The sequence below is a fragment of the Salmo salar genome, unplaced genomic scaffold (genome assembly GCF_965601325.2).
Source record: "Salmo salar unplaced genomic scaffold, fSalSal1 ptg000436l, whole genome shotgun sequence".
NCBI lineage: Eukaryota > Metazoa > Chordata > Actinopteri > Salmoniformes > Salmonidae > Salmo > Salmo salar.
The window spans coordinates 510,400-523,846 of record NW_027675388.1 but is presented as its reverse complement, the minus strand read 5'-3'; the positions used below and the strand labels follow the sequence as shown (position 1 = coordinate 523,846).

General features: G+C 42.8%; 1 long non-coding RNA gene across 1 annotated transcript; it reads right to left on the bottom strand.

Moving 5' to 3' along the window:
• Window positions 1-3,061: 3,061 nt before the first annotated feature.
• LOC123740274 (uncharacterized) lies at window positions 3,062-4,658 on the bottom strand. The gene is made up of 3 exons (XR_014391431.1): window positions 3,649-4,658; window positions 3,459-3,501; window positions 3,062-3,364 (listed from the first exon to the last, which is right to left on the bottom strand). It is a non-coding gene; the product is annotated as an uncharacterized LOC123740274 (long non-coding RNA).
• Window positions 4,659-13,447: the final 8,789 nt, after the last annotated feature.

Genomic DNA, 13,447 nt, shown 5'->3' with positions numbered 1-13,447 from the left:
CCTACGGCAACACCTCTTATGGCTATGGTAACACCTCCTATGGTAACACCTCCTATGGTAACACCTCCTATGGTAACACCTCCTATGGTAACACCTCCTATGGTAACAACTCCTTTGGCTATGGTAACACCTCCTATGGTAACACCTCCTATGGTAACACCACCTATGGCAACACCTCCTATGGCTATGGTAACACCTCCTATGGCTATGGTAACACCTCCTATGGCTATGGTAACACCTCCAATGGTAACACATCCTATGGTAATGCCTCCTATGGTAACACCTCTATGGTAGCACCTCCTATGGCTATGGTAACACCTCCTATGGTAACACCTCCTATGGTAACACCTCCTATGGTAACACCTCCTATGGTAACACCTCCTACGGCTATGATAACACCTCCTATGGTAACAACTCCTATGGTAACACCTCCTATGGTAACATCTCCTATGGTAACACCTCATATGGCTATGGTAACACCTCCTATGGTAACACCTCATATGGCTATGGTAACACCTCCTATGGTAACACCTCCTATGGTAACACCTCCTGTGGTAACACCTCCTATGGCTATAGTAACACCTCCTATGGTAACACCTCATATGGTAACACCACCTATGGCTATGGAAACACCTCCTATGGTAATACCTCCTATGGCTATGGTAACACCTCCTATGGTAACAGTTCCTATGGCTATGGTAACACCTCCTATGGTAACACCTCCTATGGTAATACCTCCTATGGTAACACCTCCTATGGTAACACCTCCTATGGTAACACCTCCTATAGTAACACCTCCTATAGTAACACCTCCTATAGTAACACCTCCTGTGGTAACACCTCCTATGGCTATGGTAACACCTCCTATGGTAACACCTCATATGGTAACACCTCCTATGGCTATGGAAACACCTCCTATGGTAACTTCTCCTATCGTAACACCTCCTATAGTAACACCTCCTATGGTAACACCTCCTATGCTAACACCTCCTATGGTAACACCTCCTATGGCTATGGTAACACCTCCTATGGTAACACCTCCTATGGTAACACCTCCTATGGTAACACCTCCTGTGGTAACACCTCCTATGGCTATGGTAACACCTCCTATGGTAACACCTCATATGGTAACACCTCCTATGGCTATGGAAACACCTATGGTAACACCTCCTATGGCTATGGTAACACCTCCTATGGTAACACCTCATATGGCTATGGTAACACCTCCTATGGTAACACCTCATATGGCTATGGTAACACCTCCTATTGTAACACCTCCTATGGTAACACCTCCTGTGGTAACACCTCCTGTGGTAACACCTCCTATGGCTATGGTAACACCTCCTATGGTAACACCTCCTGTGGTAACACCTCCTGTGGTAACACCTCCTATGGCTATGGTAACACCTCCTATGGTAACACCTCATATGGTAACACCTCCTATGGCTATGGAAACACCTCCTATGGTAATACCTCCTATGGCTATGGTAACACCTCCTATGGTAACAGTTCCTATGGCTATGGTAACACCTCCTATGGTAACACCTCCTATGGTAATACCTCCTATGGTAACACCTCCTATGGTAACACCTCCTATGGTAACACCTCCTATAGTAACACCTCCTATTGTAACACCTCCTATAGTAACACCTCCTGTGGTAACACCTCCTATGGCTATGGTAACACCTCCTATGGTAACACCTCATATGGTAACACCTCCTATGGCTATGGAAACACCTCCTATGGTAACTTCTCCTATCGTAACACCTCCTATAGTAACACCTCCTATGGTAACACCTCCTATGGTAACACCTCCTATGGCTATGGTAACACCTCCTATGGTAACACCTCCTATGGTAACACCTCCTATGGTAACACCTCCTGTGGTAACACCTCCTATGGCTATGGTAACACCTCCTATGGTAACACCTCATATGGTAACACCTCCTATGGCTATGGAAACACCTATGGTAACACCTCCTATGGCTATGGTAACACCTCCTATGGTAACACCTCCTGTGGTAACACCTCCTATGGCTATGGTAACACCTCCTATGGTAACACCTCCTGTGGTAACACCTCCTGTGGTAACACCTCCTATGGCTATGGTAACACCTCCTATGGTAACACCTCACATGGTAACACCTCATATGGCTATGGAAACACCTCCTATGGTAACACCTCCTATGGCTATGGTAACACCTCCTATGGTAACACCTCCTATGGCTATGGTAACACCTCCTATGGTAACACATCCTATGGTAACACCTCCTATGGTAACAGCTCCTATGGCTATGGTAACACCTCCTATGTTACCAACTCCTATGGTAACACCTCCTATGGTAACACCTCCTATGGCTATGGTAACACCTCCTATGGTAACAATTCCTATGGTAACACCTCCTATGGTAACACCTCCTATGGTAACACCTCATATGGCTATGGTAACACCTCCTATGGTAACACCTCCTATGGTAACACCTCCTGTGGTAACACCTCCTGTGGCTATGGTAACACCTCATATGGTAACACCTCCTATGGTAACACCTCCTATGGTAACACCTCCTATGGCTATGGTAACACCTCCTATGGTAACACCTCATATGGCTATGGTAACACCTCATATGGCTATGGTAACACCTCCTATGGTAACACCTGCTACGGTAACACCTCCTGTGGTAACACCTCCTATGGCTATGGTAACACCTCCTATGGTAACACCTCATATGGTAACACCTCCTATGGCTATGGAAACACCTCCTATGGTAACACCTCCTATGGCTATGGTAACACCTCCTATGGTAACACCTCATATGGCTATGGTAACACCTCCTATGGTAACACCTCCTATGGTAACACCTCCTATGGTAACACCTCCTATGGTAACACCTCCTATGGCTATGGTAACACCTCCTATGGTAACACCTCATATGGTAACACCTCCTATGGCTATGGAAACACCTCCTATGGTCACACCTCCTATGGCTATGGTAACACCAACTATGGTAACACCTCCTATGGTAACACCTCCTATGGCTATGGTAACACCTATGTTAACAACTCCTATGGTAACACCTCCTATGGTAACACCTCTTATGGTAACACCTCCTATGGTAACACCTCCTATGAATACCCTCTTCATAATGCATTATATGTGCATTCATCTGCATAATACGCAATGCAAAATAACCTATTAGCTGCTATGTCATGCATCATAATAATGCATTTAGCAGATGTATTTATCATTCATTATGTATTGTGTCTTCTTTGTGTTGTCTTTCTCTTCATATTGTGGTGGTAGTGTGTGTTCCTTGATGCGCTCTGGGTCTCTCTGGATACTGGAGACAGACCACCACGCAACTCACTGTGGACAAAGAGAGATGGTTTAACCAAAAACACTATTAATTTACACCCACAACACATCACACGCGCACAAAGTCAAACGTTTGACAACTTACCCTTTTAGCGTGGCACTGCATTGTGCAACCTGGGAGGAGTCATCTAGAAATTGAACAAAATAGGAAAATATATTATATTCTCCTACAGTTCTGAAGGTGACTTGATTGAATAAAGTATGAATATAATAATGTGTCAGAGGAAACCTTTTCCTCACAGCATGTAAAGAAAGTGGAAGAGTTATGTTTTTACCGTTGTTCTGAGTGTTGTTCTGAGTGATGTTGATGTTACCTCCTACTTCCTTATTGCTGATCACTGGGGCACATAGACTGCTTCCACCCTCAGCTGTGAGGGAAGACTGGGGATTGTAGGCTGGGAAGACTGGGGATTGTCGGTCTGGGGGGACTGGGGATTGTAGACTGGGGAGACTGGGGATTGTAGGCTGGGGAGACTGGGGATTGTAGGCTGGGGAGACTGGGGATTGTAGGCTGGGGATTGTAGGCTGGGGAGACTGGGGATTGTAGGCCAGGAAGACTAGGAGAGACAATGAGAGATAGAGGTAACACTGGCCTCTATGTCCTCAACCTGGTACTACAACACAAGGCAATACTGACTTGAACCATTTCAGGGAAATTGGTCTGACCTTTGTTGAAAGAGCGTTTCTCCACTGTTGCCCTCTGCTTTCCTCCCTTCAGTGTACTCCTTTTTTCTTCCCAAAGACAAACTTCTCTTTTTGGAGAAACTGGTAATGTCCCTCTCCTCTCTCCTCCCTTTGGAGCAATTGCTCCCCATCTCTTTCTCTCAAGTCTCAATCTACGGAACATGAGTGAACTCATGAAAACATATTTTTGTATTCTTCAGAAGTCCAAATGTCTAAAACGCCAAATGTGTACTGAACCTTACCAAATTAAAGACAATTGCTGTTACCTAGAAAACAGTTAGAAATATATTTTACTATTTTATGTATTTCAAATCCATTCGAGTTTGATAAATTGTCAATAACACTTGACTTTCTGTTCCACCACATCAGTAGCACCTAAATATTTGGTTCAAGAAAGATTTATTTCAGAAGTTAATCCAAAACAAACATAATATATTGTAATTATTGAAAGAAGATCCTTATCTTTCTGGTAATAGACATTTACTGCGGCGTCACAGTCATGTCGTCCGAGTTTGGCTGGTGTAGGTTGTTATTGTAAATTAGAATTTGTTCTTAACTGACTTGCCTAGTTAAATAAAGGTTCAATAAAAATAAATGTTATTGTGTGTGAGAGAGAGAGAGAGAGAGAGAGAGAGAGAGAGAGAGAGAGAGAGAGAGAGAGAGAGAGAGAGAGAGAGAGAGAGAGAGAGAGAGAGAGACAGACAGAGAGACAGACAGACAGACAGACAGACAGACAGACAGACAGACAGACAGACAGACAATGAGTGAATGAAAATGAAACAGAATGAAAGAGAATGAGAACCCCTATCCTAGAGTGAGAATGAAAAGGAAAGAGAACCCTCCCATCCTGCCAGATGTTTATCTTAGTCTCAGAGCACAGTAGGACTGTAAGCAAACAATCTCTACAAAGGCCCCAACAGTACAGAGTTCCAGATGGCTCATTGTTTGGCTAGTGCACTTTTTATATTCTATTTGATGTATTTTAAGTGTGCAGATATTAGTTATCTGGGTAGAAAATACTGTTCCTTTTCCAACATTCACTGTTTTTCTAAGTATACAAAACACATTTCCTCAGTATTCCCCTAACTGCTGATAAACAGGATGCTGCTTATTTCCTGTTCCAACAACACCTACTCTCCTCTCAACCCCAGACTGTCGCCATGCAATTTCTTTCCCCAAAAGCTCTCTTACATAGGCAGTATTCACATTTCCTCTACCTCAAGATCTAATTAACATTTCAATTCCTGATCAAATTATAGTTGTGTCACATTTTCCCACAGCACGCACTCGCTCACTAAAGTAAAAAAAAACTGAACAAACACATCGCCTTCCCCGTGGCTCAGTTGGTAGAGCATGGTGTTTACAACACCAGCATGGTGTGTTATACATACTGGTCTTCCCCGTGGCTCAGTTGGTAGAGCATGGTGTTTACAACGCCAGCATGGTGTGTTATATATACTGGCCTTCCCCGTGGCTCAGTTGGTAGAGCATGGTGTTTACAACACCAGCATGGTGTGTTATACATACTGGCCTTCCCCGTGGCTCAGTTGGTAGAGCATGGTGTTTACAACGCCAGCATGGTGTGTTATACATACTGGCCTTCCCCATGGCTCAGTTGGTAGAGCATGGTGTTTACAACACCAGCATGGTGTGTTATACATACTGGCCTTCCCCATGGCTCAGTTGGTAGAGCATGGTGTTTACAACACCAGCATGGTGTGTTATACATACTGGTCTTCCCCGTGGCTCAGTTGGTAGAGCATGGTGTTTACAACGCCAGCATGGTGTGTTATACATACTGGCCTTCCCCGTGGCTCAGTTGGTAGAGCATGGTGTTTACAACACCAGCATGGTGTGTTATACATACTGGCCTTCCCCGTGGCTCAGTTGGTAGAGCATGGTGTTTACAACACCAGCATGGTGTGTTATATATACTGGTCTTCCCCGTGGCTCAGTTGGTAGAGCATGGTGTTTACAACACCAGCATGGTGTGTTATACTGGCCTTCCCCGTGGCTCAGTTGGTAGAGCATGGTGTTTACAACACCAGCATGGTGTGTTATACATACTGGCCTTCCCCGTGGCTCAGTTGGTAGAGCATGGTGTTTACAACACCAGCATGGTGTGTTATACTGGCCTTCCCCGTGGCTCAGTTGGTAGAGCATGGTGTTTACAACGCCAGCATGGTGTGTTATACATACTGGCCTTCCCCGTGGCTCAGTTGGTAGAGCATGGTGTTTACAACACCAGCATGGTGTGTTATACTGGTCTTCCCTGTGGCTCAGTTGGTAGAGCATGGTGTTTACAACACCAGCATGGTGTGTTATATATACTGGCCTTCCCCATGGCTCAGTTGGTAGAGCATGGTGTTTACAACACCAGCATGGTGTGTTATACATACTGGCCTTCCCCGTGGCTCAGTTGGTAGAGCATGGTGTTTACAACGCCAGCATGGTGTGTTATACATACTGGTCTTCCCCGTGGCTCAGTTGGTAGAGCATGGTGTTTACAACGCCAGCATGGTGTGTTATACATACTGGCCTTCCCCGTGGCTCAGTTGGTAGAGCATGGTGTTTACAACACCAGCATGGTGTGTTATACATACTGGTCTTCCCCGTGGCTCAGTTGGTAGAGCATGGTGTTTACAACGCCAGCATGGTGTGTTATACATACTGGCCTTCCCCGTGGCTCAGTTGGTAGAGCATGGTGTTTACAACACCAGCATGGTGGGTTATATATACTGGCCTTCCCCGTGGCTCAGTTGGTAGAGCATGGTGTTTACAACGCCAGCATGGTGTGTTATACATACTGGCCTTCCCCGTGGCTCAGTTGGTAGAGCATGGTGTTTACAACGCCAGCATGGTGTGTTATACTGGCCTTCCCCGTGGCTCAGTTGGTAGAGCATGGTGTTTACAACACCAGCATGGTGTGTTATACATACTGGCCTTCCCCGTGGCTCAGTTGGTAGAGCATGGTGTTTACAACGCCAGCATGGTGTGTTATACATACTGGCCCTTCCCCGTGGCTCAGTTGGTAGAGCATGGTGTTTACAACACCAGCATGGTGTGTTATACATACTGGCCCTTCCCCGTGGCTCAGTTGGTAGAGCATGGTGTTTACAACACCAGCATGGTGTGTTATACATACTGGCCTTCCCCGTGGCTCAGTTGGTAGAGCATGGTGTTTACAACACCAGCATGGTGTGTTATACATACTGTCCTTCCCCATGGCTCAGTTGGTAGAGCATGGTGTTTACAACACCAGCATGGTGTGTTATATATACTGGCCTTCCCCGTGGCTCAGTTGGTAGAGCATGGTGTTTGCAACGCCAGCATGGTGTGTTATACATACTGGCCTTCCCCGTGGCTCAGTTGGTAGAGCATGGTGTTTACAACACCAGCATGGTGTTTGCAACGCCAGGGTTGCAATTTTCAAGTGTCTGCCTCAGATGATGAAAATAACTACCAAGATGTCCTCGATCCAATTTTAATTTGTATTATTTATTATTTAACCTTTATTTAACTACGCAAGTCAGTTAAGAACAAAGTGTTATTTACAATGACATCCTACCAAAAGGCAAAAGGCTCCTGTGGGGACGGGGGCCTGGGATTTAAAAAATAAAATAAATACAATATAAATATAGGACAAAACACACTTCACAAAAAGAGAGACAACACAACACTACATAAAGAGAGACCTAAGACAATAACATAGCAAGGCAGCAACACATGACAACACAACATAACAACAAAATGGTAGCAACACAACATGGTAGCAACACAAAACATGGTACAAACATTATTGGGCTCAATCAACAGCACAAAGGTCAAGAAGGTAGAGACAACAATACATCACACAAAGCAGCCACAACTGTCAGTATTGAGGAGTAAGTAGGCTATATTTAAGTTGTGATATTGTTAGGAAATATTTAGGCCTACTATGTTTATAAGTCAAATTAGGTTAATTTGAAAATAATTATTTTTTGTTGATCACTAGTTGATAACGTATTGTCGAAGCACTTAGGCAATATGATTTACTGTGTCGACTGGGGAGTAGGCTAGTGTACATTTGACTTGGAAAAGACACAAACCCAATCTAATCAAAGTAATCCAAGCTAAATAATTGCACCGATTGAAATGTAATGTGTTTTTAGTGTGTATTCTGTTACATAAAAATGTCACTGTTGCCTATTAGATCAAATTCAGTGTGCGCACGTCTGATTTAACTTGATCCATGTACAGGTGAGGCCATTCCATGTCTTTATTGCTTTGTATGAGAAGGCAGTTTGGTAGAAGGTGGTGGACCATTTGATGATGCTACATTCACCCCTGGAGGAGGTTTTTGGGACACTGCTATTTAAGTCTGAGCAGAGGTTGACGAAAACGTTCAAAGGTGGTGCTGCTATATTGCATTTTATTTTGAATACCAGGCAGATGTTGGAGTAGAGAATGAAATGGTGTAAATTGAACAAGTTGAACTTGCTGAGTACACTCTTAGAAAAAAGCGGTTCCAAAGGGTTCTACGGCAGTCCCCATAGGAGAACCCTTTAAAGAACCCATTTTTGTTCGAGTAACAACCTTTTTGGGTTCCATGTAGAACCATCTGTGGAATCCCCGAGGCCCCCGAAAAGGGGTTCTACCTGGAAACAAAAAGGGTTCTTCTATGGGGACAGCGGAAGAATCCTTTTAGGTTCTAGATAGCACCTTTTTTCCTGAGAGTAGACCTATATTGCCGTGGTTTTCTGTAAAAATAAATGCAACAGGCCCTCTGGTGAATCTAGCAAGACAGCGAATCATTGCATCACCGACTAAGTATGAATATAATGAACATTTATGACTTGCACCGTTATGCAATTATTAAGAGACTAGATACAAAGAGCTAATCCTGGCAACCAATGTTCTAGCATTCATTAATGGAGGCAAGCAGATCAGAGATGTCAAGGTGGCATCCAATAATATGCTACAGTATGTGTACTGTATAGTGTACATAACAACTACCAATAGACCTTCTAAATTATAAGCATTTGGTCAATCAAATAATTACTCTGTAAAATGAGGAATGCAGTTACTCTATTTAACTAATTGGATGAAAGAATTGACACTCAAACAATTACAGTGTACTGTACATTAAATACATTATACATTACAGAATTACACAGAGTATATGACTATCACCAATAGGCTTAAACAATGTGGTAACACATGTCTTCAGTTCAGAATAGTCTCTAAGAGAAAACACAATGTGTGTCTGATACACACGAGCTTGGTAGCAAGTTCTCAAAGGTTGAACAAATTCACTGTCCTTTTAACCAAATTCAAGCAGAAACTCACGCCCAACCTGAATTAAGACTTCTTTGCACTTTGATAGTTATAACAAAAGGCAGGAAAACAGCCAGATTCGAATCTAATCAACTCAATGTAAGTAACGTTAGCTAGCAATCTAAATCCAAAAACAGCTTAAATTATTTATTCCTATTTAACAATATTTTAGAAGGCTTACATCAGCCTGCCTAGTCAGCTAGCCAGACAGTTATGTTTAGCCAACATTAGCTAGCTAGCTAATTGTTTTTGTAGCTTTCATTTTGTATGTAACGTTAGCTTGCACTTAAATGGAATCTCTTGAGGAGATGTTATTTTATCTTTCCAACCAGGCAAAGTACTATGAAGGCACCAATGATCTCGACAAGAAGCACAACATTCGTAGGGGTCAGAAATTCACTATTCAAGGAAGGCACCAGTTCGCTTCTATTACATGACTGGAAGGATTTAGCTATGAACAACCATTTTTCAAAAACCATTAACCCTCTAGGTAGTTGGTCATCTAGAAGTTGCTAGCTATACATTTGTCATCTTGAGGTATCTAGCTATAAGTTAACTCAGATCAATCAAATTGACAAGTCTAAGCATTTTTTTTAATTTAAACTTTATTTAAACTAGACAAGTCAGTGAACTAGGCAAGTCAGTTAAAAGACCAAATTCTTATTTACAATGACGGCCTAGGAACAGTGGGTTAACTGCCTTGTTCAGGGGCAGAATGACAGATGTTTACCTTCTCAGCTCGGGGATTCAATCCACCAACCTTTCGGTTACTGGCCCAATGCTCTAACCAGTGCAGGACATTAAGCACACGGAGGAGATAACCCAGACCTTCTCAGAACCATTGTCTCCAAGCTGCCTTCAAAGCTCAGGGAGAAGTGGAGATCAGCTGTGTGGGATTTTCAGGATCAACACAGCAGAGGAACAAAGTCTGAAGACTTCGTGGAGAAGCAGGCCTGAATTGCATTGGATCCAGTATTCTTTTAAACCTTTTATTATATTCATAAGTATATAGAGTTTTTTTAACACAATATACTTGCAGTGAAGCCGCTCAACAACTACATCATATTGGTCATCTAACAGACTCCCATCCAGAGCGACACACAGAGGCAACCAGGGTCAACGCCCTGCTCAAGGGCACGTTGACAGATCTCCCACAGGGTCAAAAACGGGGACCCGAACCAGCGATCCATTAGCAACTGGCCCAAGCTCCCAACCGCCAGGCCACCAGCCCTCCAAGATCCCCCCCACAGTTCCCCAAGAGCTGCCCCTCAACCATCCAAGACCCACCCACAGCCCCCCCAAAGAAAAATAAAATAACATATATATATATTTTCCATTCCCCACCCCAAGATCTCCACCCCCTCATTCACCAACAACCAACAAAATGAACAAAAGAGAAAAAATAGAAAGACAAAGGAAAACAGAAAACCACCAGGCAAAAAACAAAAGACATCCAGGACAACAACAATCACAACAACAGTCAAACTGAATATGTTGTGCATGTACGGCACTATTTACATGTGTGTGTGTGTGTGTCTGTGTATGTGCACATGTGTGCATTTGAATGAGAGTGTGTGTATATACACATGTGTACAAACACCTGCACGGCATCAGCCTCAGACAAACCAACATTAGCTGTAACAACACTGCCCCTCAGTGTCATTCAAACTGGCTTTTTGTTATGTTTATTTTGACTTTATTTTTTATACTTATATACTTATATATTTTTTATACTTTTATCTTTGACCGTCATTCTATCCCGGTACCCTGCAACTCCACTCCCACTTGCCTCAGCTTCCCTCAGCCCATCCCACCTATCTCTGCAGGCCAGCCTCTTCGGATTTCTACGCAACATATATCTTTCAATGATGGTGTGATGTTTAACATTGTCACGCCCTGACCTGAGAGAGCCTTTTTATGTCTCTATTTAGGTTTGGTCAGGGTGTGATTTGGGTGGGCATTCTATGTCTGTATTTCTATGTTGGGGGATTGCTTTGTTTCGGCCGGGTATGGCTCCCAATCAGGAACAGCTGTACATCGTTGTTGCTGATTGGGAGTCATACTTAGGCAGCATGTTTTTCCTTTGGGTTTTGTGGGTAGATGTTTTCTGTTCAGTGTGTTAGGATACCTGACAGGACTGTTTGGCTGTCGTCTGTGTTTCTTTGTGAAGTGCCTTTTTCATCTAAAATAAAAGATGAACAAATTCCACGCTGCACCTTGGTCTACTACTTCAGACAGCCGTTACAAACATACCATTTCTATCGAATATAATCTACAGAATGCGTATTGAAGATAAATACTTTTACGAGGAGTATTAGTAATTGACTGTCTCTCCAGATCTCCTAACAGTACTATTTCTAGGGTCAATTTTAGATCAATGCTATGCATTTTCAGCCATTCCTGAACCTGAGACCAGAAACAGGCTACCTGAGGGCAATACCAAAATAAATGGTCTATTGAATATGTAGTCTCACAACAAAATCTGCAGAGCTTTGATGATTGATTTGATGATATGCCCCAAATATTCAACATTTTGTTGGTAGCAAGAATTCTAAATAATAATTTCAGCTCAAACCATGAAGTCTTGAATCTTGCGTCGTTTTATATATCAACTCATACACCTTGTACCATGGAATCGGTACACCAAAGATCTCTTCCCAACTATTTTGCAATCTGTATGGCACAACATCCTGGTCCTCAAATGAAACTGGTATACTTTCCTATTTATGCTATTTTTATTCCTCCGCCAGTTTTGATCCTTTATATTGGTCAGACAGACCAGTTCCCTACATCCTCCCACTGGCACCCGCCTCCTCCATTTTTGGGGGTAATGCTGTAATCAATTGGTTGTAATCTTGGATTGAACAGACCTTCCCAAACAATTCTGATAACTCTATGAAGGACATAACTCTACCATTCCAATTTACAATATAATTTAAAAACAGAATACCCTTTTCAAACATCTTTCCCATAAATACAGGTATTTTATCAACCAGCACATTTGAGTTCAGCCATAATATTTGTTTTATCTTTTCAGGGGTGATGACATTGAAATTGTATCCAGCTCTGTAATGCTCGTTTGAAAAAGAGATACTTTGAAAAAAGTATAATTCTCAATTAATCTAAAATGAGACATGGCAATCTGCAAAAAGGCAAAAAGGCCATTTTTAAACAATGGATGAGCTTTTCTTATTAATCTACTGGAGAACCATTTAGGGTTCAAGTAAAACTGTTGAATAAGTGAAGCTTTTAGAGAGAGGTTTAGTGCTTTTATATTTAATCATCTCGACCCACCCAAATCATATTCATTATATAGATAGTCGCGCTTTATTTTGTCTGGTTTAGCATCCCAGATAAAGAAAATATTTTTTGCTCATTGGATTTGAAAAACAAATCATCAGGAGTAGCAGGGGCATAAACCGAGATAAGACTAAGGAGTTAATCAGGGCATTTTTCCATAAATAGACTAGTATTTACCTCTCCATGGTTGCAGGATCTAATCTATTTATTTTTTCTGGTCATGTGACATTAACCTTGTTTATAGTGTTCTCTGCATGTTTGTTACAGATGATGTCTACTCTCTGCAGAATCACATGCTCTGTTGATGTAAAAAATAATAATTGTACCTTTATTTAACAAGGCAAGTCAGTTAAGAACAAATTCTTATTTACAATGACGGCCTAGGAACAGTGGGTTAACTGCCTTGTTCAGGGGCATAACAACATATTTTTACCTTGTCTGCTTGGGGATTCAATCTAGCAACCTTTCAGTTACTGGCCCAACACTCTAACCACTAGGCTACCTGCCACCCCCTCCACTCTAACCACTAGACTACCTGCCACCCCCTCCACTCTAACCACTAGGCTACCTGCCACCCCCTCCACTCTAACCACTAGACTACCTGCCACCCCTCCACTCTAACCACTAGACTACCTGCCACCCCCAACACTCTAACCACTAGGCTACCTGCCACCCCCTCCACTCTAACCACTAGGCTACCTGCCGCCCCTCCACTCTAACCACTAGGCTACCTGCCACCCCCTCCACTCTAACCACTAGGCTACCTGCAGCCCC